The following is a 17,891-nucleotide window of genomic DNA, read 5'->3' as shown; positions in this document are numbered from 1 at the left end:
ACAGCTGAGGCTAATGGCAATGTCACTTTAGTTTTGCAGGTAGATACATTTAAAATTGAATGTAAGGATAGAGGATGGGATGAGCCAAGATATTGTTCATCCTGCAATTAATTGAATTCAGTAAACTGTAAGAGCATTCTTTATATTCCAGTGTGGTTAAGGGTTAGGCCACATGGGCCTCATTCAAAGTATAATGAATTAGACAGTCCTAACCTTTATAGTGATGTTCTTGTGTCTACTTTTCCTCAATAGGAATCAGAAAAGAAGAATCCTTTGCAGTTGAGTCACGCTCTTTAATCTGCGCTTGCTCTCACTCTGTTTGTTATCTTCTTTGTGTCATTATGTGTGTCTCCAGTTTGGCACTTTTTTTTTCTGCATTGTGGCCCAACGGCAGATGGTGACGCCATGTGCTTCCTGTCCTCTCGTCTTCCATTTCCTCCCAGCGTGTTGTGCAGCACGCCGCTGTGCCTTTTAGAAGGATATTTCACAATATTCTCCTCTCTCATCCTCGGGGGGAGAACATGAAGGCTCAGACGCTGCTGGAGTCTGGTAATCACCAGCACGCACTTATTTTCACAACAGTATCTGTAACACAGCAGAGTGCACCACAGCGGTACGTTTTCTTTTCAAGGTTTCGACAATAACTTGTGTTTTTTCCCCCTGTTTTTCCTCCTGCCCGTCTGCAGATATCCATACTGAGGCTGACAGCTGAGGCCCGAGTGCTGCTACTTCCGGCAGATTGCACTGAACAACTGCCGAAGAATGAAAATTGTAAAACATAACTGTGCATCGTCTGTCTGCTATTCCCTTGGTCTACCAACCGATTCACCTCAGGGGCCATCTTTTCATAAAAAGGATAGTTTGAATTTCCCCCAAAATTCATCTTCCAACACTAAATGTGGAACTTGGGAACCTTTAACACTACAATGTAATGAAATGGATCAGTTTTTATCATTTACTTTGTGAATAAGAACTCACGTATTTACAAGTTATTAACATTGAAGACTGTAGACTTAATAAACAAAATTTTGGGGGGATAACTAATTAACATTTATGACTTAATGTCTAATGCCTCAATTAAGAGACCTATGCTTTTTACAGCATGACAGCCCACACTTGCTCCTATGAATAACTGATCTCTAAGTTTGCTACATGATTTGTGTACAGTATGTATGGATTTATAGAAAGTTTGCACTTCAAACCTCAGTCAATGACAGCTGATGTTTGCAGCAATGTCAGTACGCTGAACTCCACATGGGTCCTTGACCCTGACTCTGCAGGGTTTTTTGACACAGTTGTTTTTCAGTCTCGATGACCGATACCATGGTTGGTTTTGGTTTTGAGGGCTTTCCCTGCTTTCTGCCTTGTGGTAGAAACTACGGACCGAGAGAGAAACTCCACTTCTGCTTTCTGAAGTGCAGAGAACAGGAACTAACCCTTTTGGCAGACAGAGAGAATTGTTTCTCAGTAGTTGTGAGGACACTCATTGACACAATGCATTCCTCCCAACCCTTACCCTAACCGAATTCTAACACTAACCATTAAAACAAAGTCTTAACCCCTCAAACAGCACTTTGAAATTGTGAGGACTGGCCAAAATGTCCTCACAACGATGGTTTGGAACCAAATTTGGTTCTCGCAACTATAGAAAGACACGTACACTACACACACACTTGCCACAGTGTTATATAGACTATCCAGACATATGGCCTGATTCATATTGATATATGCAACAAACACAAAAACAGTCAAGAAAAAAAAACTTTGGTGAGTGTTTATTTGTCATAATTAACTTTTTCACACCTTGAATTCAGACAAACATCTCAAACATCTTAAAGGCTGCTATTTGCACCTGTGCAGTTATTCCAGGCCGTGATGTTATGGAACTTTGGCTCCATCTTGTGGTAACTGCATGGACGTCATGCAACTGATAACTGAAGCAGTACATCAAAAAGAAGAATAGTAAAGCTGCGGTGGAGCAGAAAATAGGTCGAAGAATACACTTATATGCAATATGAAAATATAGTTTTTAAAAATACATGAAATAACAGATGAAAACACTAAACGTGTTGATATGTAAAAGAATGCATATTGAACAACTTTGAATGTTCTAAAATTGAGTCGGCTACAGTGGAGCGACGACAAGCGTAACATCTCCAAAATAAAGAAATTCTTGCATGGAGCACTCATGAAGACATGGAGTGAACACGGCCCATTTACAGATGGACGAAACTCATTTATGGAGAGAAAAATGTAAATCCAATGGAACATGTGATGAGATTCCACAGGCTACAAGTCACTTGATGGGGGGTGGGGGGTTATAATCCATGACCTCTAGATTCATTTCAGCCTCCGATTACAGTTTTTGTACCAATTTTTCATTTTGTCTTGATCTTACAACGTCCACATTCAAGTGACAACTTGGGGGTTCACTGACCAAACAGATTTCACTCGCCTTTGGACAGCCACATGCCCTCCTTCCTATGTATTTATTATAGATTTGTATATTTTTTTTAAGTCCTAGAATAGCGGACATGCAAGCACACACGCACACAGAGAGACAACACCCACTGTTTCTGCTTCCTCTGTACGTCTTTCCTCCGACAGTCACTTAACCAGAGCAGCCCTTCACAAACGTGTCACTGCATGACACATATAGGACCACCAATGATAGTTTTCAGTTTATTATTCATCAAACAAACATATACATGTACTCCCGTTAGGGCCCCCCACAAGGATGAGGAAAATTTGTGTACATGTATGGGTCTGAAGATCTCAAACCATGACTCTGATGCAACTATTGGTACGATGACGGGTTCATTTTCAGCATTACTTTTATCCCATTGCCTCCATTCTTTCCTTTTGCTGGGTCACTACTCTGAAGTGTGTGTGTGAGTGTGTGTGTTTGTCCCAGCCCCAGTGGGACAGCCATGACCGAGGTCGCTGGGTCAGGGAATCCGGCCAATCAGAGACATGCCGCTCCCTATTTCCGCTCCAGAATGGCAAGCATTCCCCAGCAATCCAACCGGGGATGAACTGCTCAGATCCTCCTGCTGAACCTCTAATAACTCTTTATTTTCACAGGCTGCACAGCCACTAACGTGAAGTTAATTTGAACACTGTGGTGTTTTGGTTTTTTTAATGCCAGTGAGAATGAAGACACAATTTCACAAAAAGCACAACTTGTGAAAACGGAGAGCAACTGTCAGCCTGTGGTAATGTGCTGCAAATCGGACTATGCACTGAAATGTGAATGGAGAGACAATGAAAAATGTTTTTAAACTGTCCCCCCCTGCTGCTGGTCGAGCTCCTGAGCCAGGCAGCGCAAACAGTCCCCCTCCCGGCCACCAGGGGTCAGACGCCGAGAGTGTAGGATGTTTACAAGGCCTAGAACTCAGAGGTCACGGGGCAACTTCACTATGTGAAGGGATCGGAAATTAATGTTAGAAAATAAAACACTTTGGGACTTGGGAGTGTCCTACACACAAAAAATTGCTTCGTGGATACGGACAGTTTTTGTTTTATGACAAAGACAATTTTGAAATTTGACATTTCCACCAAAAATGAAACTGGTTCGGAACCCGAGAAGTTGGTTTGGAGCTGGCGCCATTGAATGGCACCGGCTCAAGAGCAAGGCAGCAGGCGGCTTTTTAAACAAACATGAAATAAGTATTGCAGCATTGTTTCTTCAGGATGGTCACTGAGAAGACAACAAGCCAACACACCTTTGTACACACCGATACATTTTGACTCTGCTGACACAGGATTGGCGGGAATTTTTTCCGCCTTATTCCTTTTCAAATAAACTGCTGTGGGATCTAGTTTGGTGTAAATATCGCAGCAGAAACAAACACACTGCTGCATCGTCTGGACGTTGCTCGGTTGGACTCTATGTTTCCATGTGGAGGAGCTTTTGTGAACGGAACCATTTCCTGGGTTTTCCAACACCAAGGAAGGAACGCTGAGGCTGTTTGGACGGAAAACTGCAAGAAGCACAGCGTGTTTTCATTCATGATATGATGAATGTGGGGATGGGGGTGGGGGGTAATATTAGAATGCTTCCTTCCTTCCTTCCCCGTCTGTGGCCCTGTAGAGTGCATGTTACACCCACTTCCCTTCAACTCCGACTGTCTCTCTTTCCATCTCTTCTCCTAACTCGTTCTGCGTTCACCATCACCTCTTCTCCCTCACCCCCCCCCCCCCCCCCCTCTTCCCATCCTGTTTCTCTTTCCCTTCATCCGCCTCCCTCCATTCCTTCCCACACACCCTTGCAACTTGTCTCTCAGGAGCGGATGACGCCCCTCCCATCCACTGGGAACTGAATGGAGACAGCTATCACAGGCAGCCATTTCTCCATGGGCTCGCACTCCTTTCCCTCCCTTTTTACGGTTTTTCACTGATTATTTTAAATTTAGCCTATTGCTACAGTACTTTTTCCTTTTACTATGAATTGAGACATCCTCCGTCTTTAGATAAAAGTGTTACTCACTCACAGTCACGCAGAAAATCTCACAAGTTCATTCAGGCAGCATTTACTGAGACTGTGATCCGGGCAATGAAAAGCCAGAAGGGCTGGGAACCGCTGACGGACCAAAATGTTTCACTTGCTTCTGACGTGACTCTGACACATAGCACTTTGTAATAATATTGGTTTTATGAGCCGTTGGTTTACAAAGTAAAACTAGTGTGTTGTGGGAGAAAAAAAAAGATTGTTGCTCCGGACGTTTCGCAGCTTTTTCAGCCAGCCCACTTGTACATTTTCCGAGTGAGCCCATGTGACGAGTGGGCACGTTGATGACTGTAAACAAAAAGGGCAGGATTATCACAGAATGTTCCAGAAATGTTCCCGTTGGTGTGAATGTGTCCGACTCGGACAATCTCCTTCTGCGTTCGTCATATGTGAAACAACTCCCCCCCCCCCAAAAAAAAAGGTTTAACGACAAGACAAAAGTTATGGTCACAGATATCAAAGATGAGCATTGTCAACAAAAATGCTCAATTCTACCTTTTATACCTCCTGCATTCATTCTCGCAGTCGACAGTCTCAATACTTACGGTTGTGCGTCGGTGCACTCGGTGGACGCGACGGCACACAGCGGGTGAACTGCAGCGACGGTACTAGCAGTTGGCTGCTGCAAACATCCGACTGAAAGCCCCAGAACCTAACACCAGCTTCCAGTCAAGGATGTTTACAGTAGCCCTGACTGCCAACCGGCCCGGAGAGGAGAACGCCACCTGAACCTAAGTGACGATGTCCGGCAGCGACGAGAGACGATTCCACCTGTTTTACTTTAGGAGTGAAATGTTAGTGGATTTCACCAAAGGCGTTTTCGAGCTATATTATCTAAAGTCAACATGGAAACGACAATCACATAGACATCAAGAAAAAGGATGATGTCATTTAAAAAGAAAAGAAAAAACACTTGAAAAATCAACCCCGTCCCTGTGCCAACACTGGTGACTTTCCTCTGGGCTGTTTGTGTCACTTCCACTCTTTCTGATGTCTGTTCTTATTCTCAAACTTCGCAGACGCCGCCTCCTTTGCTTGAGAGGAATAATCCATCATCACACAGAAGTACAGGAGGAATGTAAAAATACACTGGAGCTGATGTGTTGTGCCACGCCTTTCAACGCAAGACCCTATATCTGTCCCATAAAAACATATAATGTGTATTTTCTCTCTTACTTGTTTCTATCCTCCACTAGCTGACATCCACGATGACTGCAAGACTCCAAAGTTTTGAGCTATACTTCCTTTGGATCATTTCGGGTTTTGTTTATTTTTCTTCTCATTTGCCAGGGTTAGGGTTCGGTGTTCGCTTTCTTAACTGATTCTTAAAGCAAATCTGGACATAGAGTATCTGTATCTTTCTTTTCTCTTGGGATGTAAGAGAGAACCTCGCTGGTTTGTTTTGTACGACTTTTTTTTGGGGTCTTTGTAAGGAATCTGACAAAGTGCACACTCGACTGTGCAGTTCCTAAGGAAAGACACAGTTTCTTTTTTTTTTTAAACTTCAGAGGTATGTGAAATATCATTGAAAACCATCTGATGTGTTTCACTACAGCCAACGCACTTTTCAAATAGAAAGCAGCGTCCATTCTGTGTTTTACAGTACAGACTTAGTGCTGCGGTCGCCAGCAGAGTTAATGGTTTCCACTAGGTTTTTATTTCCACGGCTTTGTTGTCCAGTAAGCACTCCATCAACATGTGACATTCCACCACCTTAACTCCCAGCACACACACACACACCACACACACATATATTTACCATGTAAACACAACTCAGCATTTCTGTTTAGCCACCAAACACACTCCCACAGACAAACACACACACACACACACACACAATTACTTCTTCACACGCAAATGGATGCGGAGGACTCCCATAGTGCCCTCTCTTTAACCCCACCCCCCACCCCAAACCCAAACGCTCACTTCCTGTTTCATCCGTTGTCTCTCCCTTTCTCATTCACTTTTTTCTCCCACACAAATACACACAAAGACACAAACATACAGATTGACACATTTAAATGCCTGAAGGATATGCCTTTCAAATCTGTCTTAATGTGTGTGTGTGTGTGTGTGAGAGAGTGACAGAGAGAGAGAGAGAGAGAGAGAGAGAGAGAAAGAGTGTGACTTAATAAGACAGCACAGTGCATGTGTGATGCACGTGTTAATAGTTTGCAGGTCTTTGTAAGCATCAGCATGAATGTGCCTTTGTGTATGTGTGTGTGTGATGGAGGTGGGCGAGCTAAAGAGCAAGAGAGCATGTAATCACGTGTCCTGTGCTTTGATAAAGACAGGAATGCCATGTCTCCTCCGTCACCCCCCGCTCCCCCACTGACAAACAACTGATGCGACAAGCTACAGCAAAGCATGAAACTTATTTATTCTTTTACCATCATATTCTAAAACCAAATTGCTGCGGCACAGGATCGGACGTGTCTGTTCTCTTTTAGCTGACAGACCCTTGTCGGGGGCCTGACTATGAAGTGAGGAGGGCGAGAGCGTGCCGTCCGGGAACAGGCCCACCCAGAGCACGATATGGCATCACTCCACCGGCCTTACATGAAGACATAAAAAGGACAGCATCGGGAACGAGAGCCTTTAACTAGCACATAAAAAAGTGTCCTTGTAAGCGAGCTATAAACTGGAACATGACCATGCTAACTGGAAGGGAGAGTTGCCATTTTAGAATCTAGCTCCTTCAACTCGCTATAGTCGAACACTTGAGTCATTATCAGTGTGATTTAGGGACTGACGCCGTCAGAAACTTTGGAAATAAACTCCCAAACGTAAACGTATACACTAACCTGGTCCTCACTCCTTTCGCTGCTCGGGAAAAGAGTGTGTGCTCCTCACTGTGCTGCAGCTTCAGAAGTCAGATCAACACAGTGAAACCAATATTCCTTCTAATCATTCAGTGAAAAATAATCAAATACATGCGATATGCCACAGGTCACGGAATACATCATCACTCGTCCGTCTCAAAAGTTCTTACTTTGACACATTGGTCTGGGAAGAAGGACCTGACGCCCCACCTCCTTCGTCGGTATCCATTCCGTTCCACCTTCCCGATGTCGACTGTCTGAGCCACACCTGCAGCGGCCAACCGTGTCGCACAGTTGGCGCACGTTCAAATTCGTAATCTGTTCTCTTTTTCTTTTTTTTGGAATCGGCCTTCGCACGGGTTCAAATGAAATGACAAATCCCTGCGACGCTCGTCGAGCGAGTGGCTGGGAGCCCAGAGAGCCCTCGACTCCTGGTCGCATGTTGTCAGAGAGCTCTTAACTCCCGGGCAGCCTGCGGTGAATAAGCCTAATGGAAGGTTTGACAATGCAGAGCAAAGATAAAGCCTGGGGAATGTTAATTATCCAACTGTACGTGCTATTTAGCTCAAGTTACACGACTGTGTTTGTCAATTCTCAGAATGTCCGCTTTACAGTGCGTCTCCACCGCTGTCCGTGTCTACACACTCTTTTTTTTTTGGAGAATAGCAACATGCTAATGTGCAAGTATGCATGTCTGTGGACATTGTGTGTGTGTGTGTGTGTGTGTGTGTGTGTGTGTGTGTGTCTCTCTCTCTCTCTATCCTGCTCTCTGTGTTTTTCTCGCTCACTCAGGTCACTTGGGGAACAAAGCAAACTTTATCAGAACATTGCAATCCTGCATTCCCCAGATTCTTAGCACTTGGCAACTGGCTGACACACAGAGCGAAGAGGGAGAGGGAGAGAATGAGGGGAGAGAGAGAGGGGAGGGAAAGACGAGGAGGAGGAGGAGGAGGAGGAGGAGGAGGACGACAGAAGAAATAAAAGCAGGTGTGTGCACACTAACTTCTCGTCTTTCCTCACAGAGTCAGCTACGGGCTTGAATATAATCTACACTGTTGCTGAACACACTGGAATGTATGAGATAAAAAAGAAAAGTTTTGTGTTTTAGCTGTACAACAATTTAAGAAAAAAAACTTGAGAGTGTGTGTGTGTGTGTGTGTGTGTGTGCTCTTATACAAAAAGTACATGAAAAATACTTTGGGCAACTACTTTTTTCTGATTATATGAATATTTTTGTAGTTATGAACTTAGAATAGGACCAGTTGACAAACTGGCGACAAAGTGACTGGGTTGGTTTGAGTGGTTTTACAGGAGCCGGTAGATAGTTAGCTTAGCATAAGGACCGGAAGCGGGGAGTTTGAAAATAAACCTCTGAATCTCCTGAAGATCATTGATTAGGATGCGTGTATCTTGTTTGTTTAATCTATGCATGGGGGCGATACGTGCAGTAAAGACTTCTTGATGAACAATGGCTCATCCGTCCGCACGACGTCTCGAGCGGTAGAATCGTTCGCTGAGCAAGAGTTGCAGCACGTAACTTCCGCAAGGGCCACAACATGTAGACTTTACATTTCTGTTTGAATCTGGATTGAACCAGAAGCACGCAGCATGTTCTTTTGTGAACTCCAGAGTCTGATGAGCTATGTCCCACTGCCGTACTGCTTGAATGGAATAATGCAGAGACATAAATTTGATACCAATGATCTCGGCATGATTGTTGGAACGAAAGCCAATACGCATGAACTGTTTATTTGAAATCTAAAACTGCCCCAACACTTAACCACTTTATGTAAGTCAGTGCAGCCAAGAAGGGAAACCTGCTGACAAGGAGAATGTAAAAACAAAAGCACCAGCAACACAAATGTCACTTGTGTAACGCAGAGGCTATCGCGGGCTGATCTGTGTACAGTAAATGTGCCGAGGTGACGGCAAATTCAATGGTGATATATGGATGTTTAAAGCTGCTACAGAGGACACGTTTAAAAGTACGGCAAAAACCGTGTCTGTGTGTTCTTTCATCCACTCAAGAGTCACTTCTTTGACATCACCACAATGAGAGAGCCGCAGCGTGCCAGGTCAAACACCAAGGTGCATGAAACAAAGGGCCCGGGCACTTCAGACGACCTTGGGCACTTCAGACGACCTCGACGCAGCGTTGGGTGCCAACGTGACCCTTTGGAGTTCAGCAGCTTTTCTAGCTTGTTCTGTTTCTTTGTGCTTTTTCCAAACCTATGTGAACTGTAAACTTCATTTTCTTGGCACTCTTCAGAGCTGCTGTCAGACATGACCTGTGGAAAATGCCCAGAAAATCGAGCCCGGACATTTTATGGAGTTTGCCCTTCGCGTGTGACGAACGCAGCAGGCGATTGTCCGGGTCAGAAGCCACAAGATGGCAAGATGGCAGTACATGCAGCCATGAAAGAGGTTAAAGTAATTAAGCCTGGAAAGATGCAGCAAAACCGGCAAATCCATTTATGATCTTAACCTTCTGACACAAACCCTGCATTAAATGGGACACTCACATTGTTGTTTTTGTCAGGACTGGGCCCAAAAACGTGTGGATTTTATTTAAGAATTTGTGTTTCTAAAACTGTTAAGAAATATTGCAAACATCAGCCCTGTAGTTCCTGGAACCATCTTGGTCGTAAAGACCTTAGAAGGACAGCAGCTGCGGCCTGCAGCGAGAGCTAACTAAATCGTGTTGAAATGCAACAGTTCCTAAAAAGCCTCCTGGGTTCCTAGATTGGTGAGTGATAGGGACGCATGTCGGACCCCTGGAACTTAAGGAATCCAAAAAATAATAAATAAACATATAAAGAGCATGAGGATACAACTTTTATATGATCAAGGCCTCGTACCATGCCATATTCATTGAATTCCTTCAGAGCCCAACGTCTACACTGTACGGCACATCCACAGGCAGACTCACTCACACACACACAACCTATATGATGTTTCTTAACTGAAGTGTAATTGGTAACTCAGTACCTGTATTCATGGAGTGTCGAGCTGAACCTTCACTCCACAAGTTACTGCTCGGCTTGGCAGATTTTACATTTACAGGTTTCCGGCTGTAAAAAATGTCGCGACTTTCCACATTTACAGCGGAAGCGTTTTAACTCACTAACATCAGTCTGTGCAAGTGACACATCCGTATAATTGCTCGGACGACTTCGGAACGTCCCACTTTCCCTGCAACGATAACCCTCCTCATATCAGCCGACTGAGATTGATACACCCATTCAGTGATATTTGATTTAAACAAATGTATTCTGTGCCCTTGACTTCGTTATAAGATTAGAATTTAGCTTCTAATCTTCATCGACAATACTTGCCAGTGGCTACGACCTCTACATTTCTGTAAGTGTGTGTGTGTGTGTGTGCCTGTGTGTGTGTGTGTGTAGCTGGAGTTTTCCTACAAGTTTCCATTCTTTATCTGATAGCACGAATCCTGCCCTTACTCTAACGCCCTCCCTTCCTCCTCCGTTCAGCTCTCTCTCTCTCTCTCTCTCTCTCTCTCTCTGACAAGCTGACCTTGTACATCAGTCGCTGTCAGCAGTTTAACGGACCAGCGGATATTCTGATCAGGGTCCTGAATACTAACAGAGCTGGTGGCCCGTGAAACCAGAACTCTGATTATTAACACAGTTGACTCTTTAAAAGGACAAAAAACGTCAGGTTAATGTTCCTCGACACCCCTTGGGCGCAGACTACCAATCATGTTGGAGAAGTTGATAATAAACCCCTGGTCTTTCTCAATGAGTGCCCAACACCTTCTCAAGCTCACTTTTTTTGGTGCAGGTCCTAAATTCTTTCACACACCCGTCATGCACAAGTCAAAGTGTTTCGACTCAGACAGACAGAGAGGATGAGGCCGCCGACTGACTTTCATCCTCTAAATTAAACATCCTTGTAGATGCATCGTTTTGGTGTCTTGAACGAGCTATGGTCTGTGCTCTTTCTGTTTTATCCTTTCTAAGATTTACTGCTCGCTCTCTCTCTTTTTTACAGTGTTTAAACATTTTCATAGAATGAATAATATGTTTTAAAATAGAAAATGTCCTAGCCTCCTTCGCTCGCCCGCTCTCTCCCTCCCTCCCTCCCCACTCTGTCATGAGTTTGACTCCAGACCCCTGCCCTGCTTGTAATGTATTGTGGGATAGGCTGAGAATTCAGGAAGTGGCTCCTGTTGTCTCCATAGCAACCCTGAGGTCAGCCCCGCTAGGCCGGAGACCCCTCCTCAAACACAAAAAGCCCAGAGGCCTGGATCAACACAAACAACCCAGCGTATACACACACACACACACACACACACACACACACACACACACACACACACACACACACACACACACACACACACACACACACACACACACACACACACACACACACACACACACACACACACACACACACACACACACACACAAGGACAAACTGCATTCAACTGGCTAACGCACTTCCTGTGTAATCTCTATGACAACAACATACTTAAAACTATACAAGAAACAACTGTAAATCACTGGTGAAGATGCAGCATTGGTGACTACAGCGGTGCCTGCTCTACATTCAAGCTGAAGATTTATACATCAAGTTTTTTGGGTAGAGAGGGTTACTGATTAACAAAGTGAGCAACAAAGCCGCGAGTGGAAAGGTTGTTCTGCTGCTACCTGCTGAAACTGTACAGCAAGTTTTCACAGCGAAACTAAATTTGCATGTAATGAAAATGTGTGTGCGATCACACACACACACTGGTGCGCAGGGTAATTACTTCCACATCTAAACCTGTCGTGGATCTCGGTTCCCATGTTGTTAACACTTAAAGTTACATTGACCAGCAAGATAATGTCTTACATTGTTCCCAATTTAAAAAAAAAAAAAAGTTAACTTAAGAGCTATTACTATGTTCTGCAGTGTTGGAATAACTTACACATCGTGAAAGCTTTGCCTCATTTTCTGCCTGGGAACTGAACCAACCACCATCCCAAGGGAGGAAAGAGACGGATGAGCAGGCAGGGTTGGGGGGGGGGGGGGGGGGGGGGGGGTCACGATTATATGTGACCCACTACAGATTACTGATTACCTTCTTTAAATGTACTTCTAGAAATGGATGACCCAGTGATCTAGTAGTAAAAGAGGTTTAACTATGACCTCCAGATGAAGATTAGCACCGGGCAAACATCCCCCAATATGAAGTAAAATCAAACATAAAGCATTAGTTTAAGTTGTTTTTTTTAACCCTTACAAGTTCTCATCAACATGTACTCATTAATAGAATATCTTACACTGGACTGTAACCTGTGAGGTTTAAATGGGTTACCTGCCTCCACATCCCTTTATTCTATGAATCCATGGGTTAGTCAAATGAAAGACAAGTTCTATTAATGCATGACCTGATAACTTGTCTCTTCTTCTTTTTTTGAAGTAGCCTATATGAACTTTAAAAAATCAAGTACAATTTATTAGTACAAAGTATTTTCTAAAGACATTAATCAGTGTAATCCGATTACTTCTTTCCCTCAGGGTGGCTACTGTAGTTACTGTAAATGTTCTTTTTGTGAAATTAAGCTTATTGTATTTAAGATAATTTCACTTTGTATTCTAAACAAAAAGAGTGAAACTAATTCTCTCTTTCTTCTGTGTCACTTTGTCACTGACAAGTAGAGATTGACGCGGATACGTTCGGTTCTCGCTCTGAAGAGGTTTTGACAAAACTCCGTACAAAAATCCACCTATTGAAAATGTGTTGTACGCTCAGCGGAGTTTAACGGCATACTGAGTGAGAGGAACCACATTTAAAGATTGTACGGTGGCTTTTTAAAAATTCGGCTCATAGATAATTCAATTTCAGTCAATAAATTATTTTACTGGTTCCCACAGCTGCTGAACGGGCTCATTTGGCGCACAGAAGGAGTGAACGAAAAAGAAACACGGATTAACGAATTCTCAAAGCTTATTCTTGTCTACGTTGGTCATGCCATCGATGTGAGAGCTACGCCGAATTTTAGAGGGGTATTTTTTAAATGCATGAAGCACATGCATGACTGATTTCCTCGTACGCAAACTATGTTCACAAGTTCGCTAATTCAAACGTCACTGATTTCCGAGTGGAGTCTGGCGTCGGAGTTAAGTCCGTACATGGCGACAACGGGAACCAGTCCGGAGGTAAGTCGACTCACCGTGTGCACTCGTAGACTTGAAGTGGACCGGCTCTGCGGCTCTTTGACATTCACGATCACTTTTTTGGACAGCAGCTATGATTCCTCACGAACTTCAGCACAGTAAGATGAATGTGAGGAGCGCGGCGGTCTTCCCCCTGTCGGCGCCTGCCACTTGTCCTCGGCGACTCCGCCGGGAACGGGGATGAATTTGACTGATTTTACTGTATAACACTTTTTTTTTTTTTTTAAAGTTCAGGAACTTTTCTTCATACCTCATATTTCTTTTTATTCTTCTGTCCGGAGTGTGTACTTTCTTCTGTCCCAGCCGATACTGTCCTCTGTCAACTCTGCAGGTTTTTGTAGGGACAAAACTGGACGGAGTCCAGCCCCCTTTTCGCCGACTGACCGGTGTGAAGTTAGCCGGGGTCGTTAGCGATAGCAGCAGGGATCAGTTTCCGGAAGTTCTTTCAAAATAAAATGTAACATTAGTGAAATATTATACACTATATAGACATCACACGTACTTAGAGATGTTTATAACAACGCAATGTTTTATAATATTTTAATACGACATTTAAATTATTGCACACGTCAAGATTTGACGGTCGGGAAAGCAATTGATCTACATCCGGTATTATATCGTCTACCCACGTTTAACTTGACACAGTTAACAGATTGACCAATGGCCAGAGAGCGGGGCCAAATCTCACCTTGCGCACACATACGCAGGCACGCACACACACACACACACACACACACTTATTGACATAATGCGTTACCTAGCCCCTTGCCCCTGTAACTTATCATTCAAAGTTTGATGGCTAATATTAAAACCTTCCCCCCCTTACCTGTTGGGAACTCAAATTTTGTCTACATCGTCATATAAACACACACACACACACACACACACACACACACACACAGATGGATGTCCTGCTGTGAGGAAGGGATAGTGTGGGCCTAATCTCACCTTGCAGCGGCTGCAACGACCTCCACTCTGCTGACTGCTGGGAGGTCAACTGTACTCTGATGTCCTTTTCATTCTGAACGGATCAGCTGAGAATGTTTCAATAGCATGTCTCCTTTTATGTGCAGACATTCTCCAGCTTGCACGTGTTGGTTATGTAAAGGGGGCACATGTTTCGCTGCACTCACAAGACGACCCCAATTGGCGATATTTAACCTCCAAATGTAACCCCAAACAAAACTCTGATCATAAAATGTAACTATAATCCTAATCTAATCAACATCCTTTTCCATTTTATCCTAAATCAAACCTGATTAAGTTCCTTAAGGGGTCTAAATTAAATACTTTTTCTATGTTGTGGCCTCAGTTACAACTGTAATTGATAAAACAACGAACTGAAGAAGAATTAACACAAGTTACACGTGGTTTATATTTGATTACTGGTGGAAATCCTGTGTAATGATGCCTATGTGATGTCCACGCAGGCTCTCGTGTCAGGGTTTTGCTTCACCCCGTTGAGAAGTTCATGAATAGTATCCAGTAGTTACAAATTTTTAGAACTCTAATGATAATTTTTTTTTATTTCAGGACGTTACTGTATTTTTAAAGTTTTTTTTAAACAGCAAGACATTGGTATAATTAAAAAAAAAGAAAAATTGTTTACCAACTTAAAAAAATTACTTCAGTTGGCAAAAGACAAATTAACTAAGTATTTTTTTTAAGTAACTAAAGCTTCTAAATGAATGTAAAGGTGTATGAAGAACAATATTTACCTGTGGAGCAGAAGTTAAAAGTGGCATGTAATAGAAACTTGTATTACTTGAATAATAGCATTTTGTGCGAGTCCACCAATGTGTACAGTAAATGTACACAGATAAAAAGAATTAGAGCGACAAATAACCAATAAGTTAACAAAAAGAAATATGTAGTGAAGAACAGCTTTGTACGAGACCAGACCACCCAGTTAACAGAACCATAAGTAATACGGAAGTTACATAACAACCTGGTGTAGAGGTGATTTTAAAGTACAAAAGCCAGGGCCACATGTTGCAGCTGCTGCAGGAATTAGTTGAGAATTGATGTTGCATCTACTATAATTCAACAAAGGCAGGGTTTGGCCCATGGGACACTTGCCTTTGCCCACTTTCAGCCTCCGGGGTTAGGATGCCTTTGTGCGAGCACTGTGTGCTGTCTGGGTAACCCCGGGCAGGCCCAGATCCTAACCCTGAGCTGGCCCCTTGAAGGAGAAGAGAGAGCCAGCCCAACATGTCCTCACTTCACAAACCCATTCCTACCTCCCGGACAAAAGGCAAAGACTCTTCCTTCAGGGACACTGTATATTAGAAGGACACAACATGCCTTCAGCCTGAAATGGCAGTTTTTGTTGTTTGCGTTTTTTCCACCGCCCTTATTTTCACTCTGTTGATGGTACAAACCAGGATCAGGATCTGAAGGCAGATAAAATACCTCTGCGTTGAAGTGTAAGTGTTTACACTCAAAGCACACTGAGGATGTGGGGATAAGGTAAGAGAGATGACATTCAGAGGATACAGAGGATATCCCGCTCCCCCCCCTTATAGTGAGACAGTGTAGAATCACAAGGGATCAAAAGATTTCAGGAAAACGTCATCACACACCGGCGTAGGACAAACGGCAACGAGAGACACAGAGACTGAACACGTTCTTGCTAGTCCCGTGCATTGTCTTTTTTTGGGGACTGCTTAAGACTCACTTTCACTTCGCATTTTAAGCCTTTTTGTGTCGTTTAAACGGCATCTCGGTCAGGGGGCAGCCGGGGGTTAGGGGTAAAATCACTGAGTTAGAAATGACGCGTGAAAAGCAAATTTTACTTCAAGAAATTGGAATGAAATTCGGTACACACATTGCCGTTTCCTTCCGGATAACCGCCTACAGCGCCACCATCAGGTCAAAACAACATGCTGGTTTAATATCAAAGTATGAGATATGTTGGAGTTGAGCCACTTGCGCAGCACATCAGCTGATCTCTACTGCACAACCCCCAGTCAGCTGACTGCTCAGCTGATCCTCCTCCACGCATTCGATTGGCCTAGCTCATAATTGCGCGCCAAATTGAAAAATGACTCTTCCCGCTTTCGCCGGACAGCGAGTTTACGCCGCAATCCCACATGACATCCACCGACTTTGAAACTCACCCTGCTGCTCGCCGTCCTCGACCAAGGATCCTTGGTAGATCGACTGCATTATGGATAACATCGGATGAATCCATTCACGGACAGAGAGAGAGAGAGAGAGGAAGGAGACACGCTGCGGCCTCTTCTTCCGCATCGGGCCGACGCCGTTGGTTACCGATCGATGACGTCAGGTACGTGCAGGCTCAGATTCTTTTCTTTCGTTCTCCCGCTGTGCAGTCTCTCCGAAGGTGAGGAGCCAACTTGTCCGAGCAGCTAGTGTATAGACACCAGGGTCAAACCCGCCTTTTGAGAGGTAAAACAGAAATAATCTGCTGCTGTCAAATATTCTCTCTGAGCCAGGCAAGGCTGTGACAGGCGTTCCATTGCAAAATCATTTGTTGCATTGCATTGCATTCGCTTCAGCTAAGTGTGCCTAATAAATAAATAAATATGACTAATACATCTTGAATAGTGCAGTGTAGAAATTATACTTTTAGTTATAGAGTTTTTATTTTGTTTTGTTAAAAATGTTCACCCTGTTCGGTTAATGAATTTGAATGTGTGAGCAGATGTGTCTAAGCAAACATGTCCACAGGCTCAGGTGTACTATATCATGCACAAATGCTATACAACTCACATTGTTTTATCAAAAACCCCCCCCAAAAAATCAAATTAATAAATCCAGATATGTTTCTTTGTACTTTAATCAAAAAAAAATTTACTCACAAAAAAAGTCATGGAACGTTTGCGTTTTTTGCATATTGTGGTTAGAGTTTCCTGATATAGTCTATAAAGTCCATACATACTGTACAGTCAAGGCTTAATCACTCACATCACTGCACTTCAACACAGATTTAATTTGCAGTTAAAGTATGAAACACACAATGGTCAGGGATGAAGGTATTTATTGCCTTTCCCAGACACGTGTGTGTGTGTGTGTGTGTGTGTGTGTGTGTGTGCGTGTGTGTGCGTGCGTGCGTGCATGCGTTAAAATCCACCATGTGATCTGCAGCAGCGGATGGAGAAGAGATCATCAGCCTGTTCTCTGACAGCAGAGGCTAGAAAGTGAAAAGAAATTCAATCTCAAATAGAGAGGATGATAAGGGAAACAAATTTCTTGTATTTACAGAACATTTGTCAAGTAGTATATTTGTGTTACTGAAGGAATCGTCCGGGGTCGAGAGAAGAGGTGTTGGCGCGTCTGAGTAAATGTGTGTTTTGTATACATGCAAATGCAAACACGGCAGAGCGGAGACAAAGGAAGTCGAGGGGAGA

This window comes from Scophthalmus maximus, chromosome 10 (genome assembly GCF_022379125.1).
Source record: "Scophthalmus maximus strain ysfricsl-2021 chromosome 10, ASM2237912v1, whole genome shotgun sequence".
Lineage (NCBI taxonomy): Eukaryota > Metazoa > Chordata > Actinopteri > Pleuronectiformes > Scophthalmidae > Scophthalmus > Scophthalmus maximus.
Note: the sequence above shows the minus strand (reverse complement) of the source record.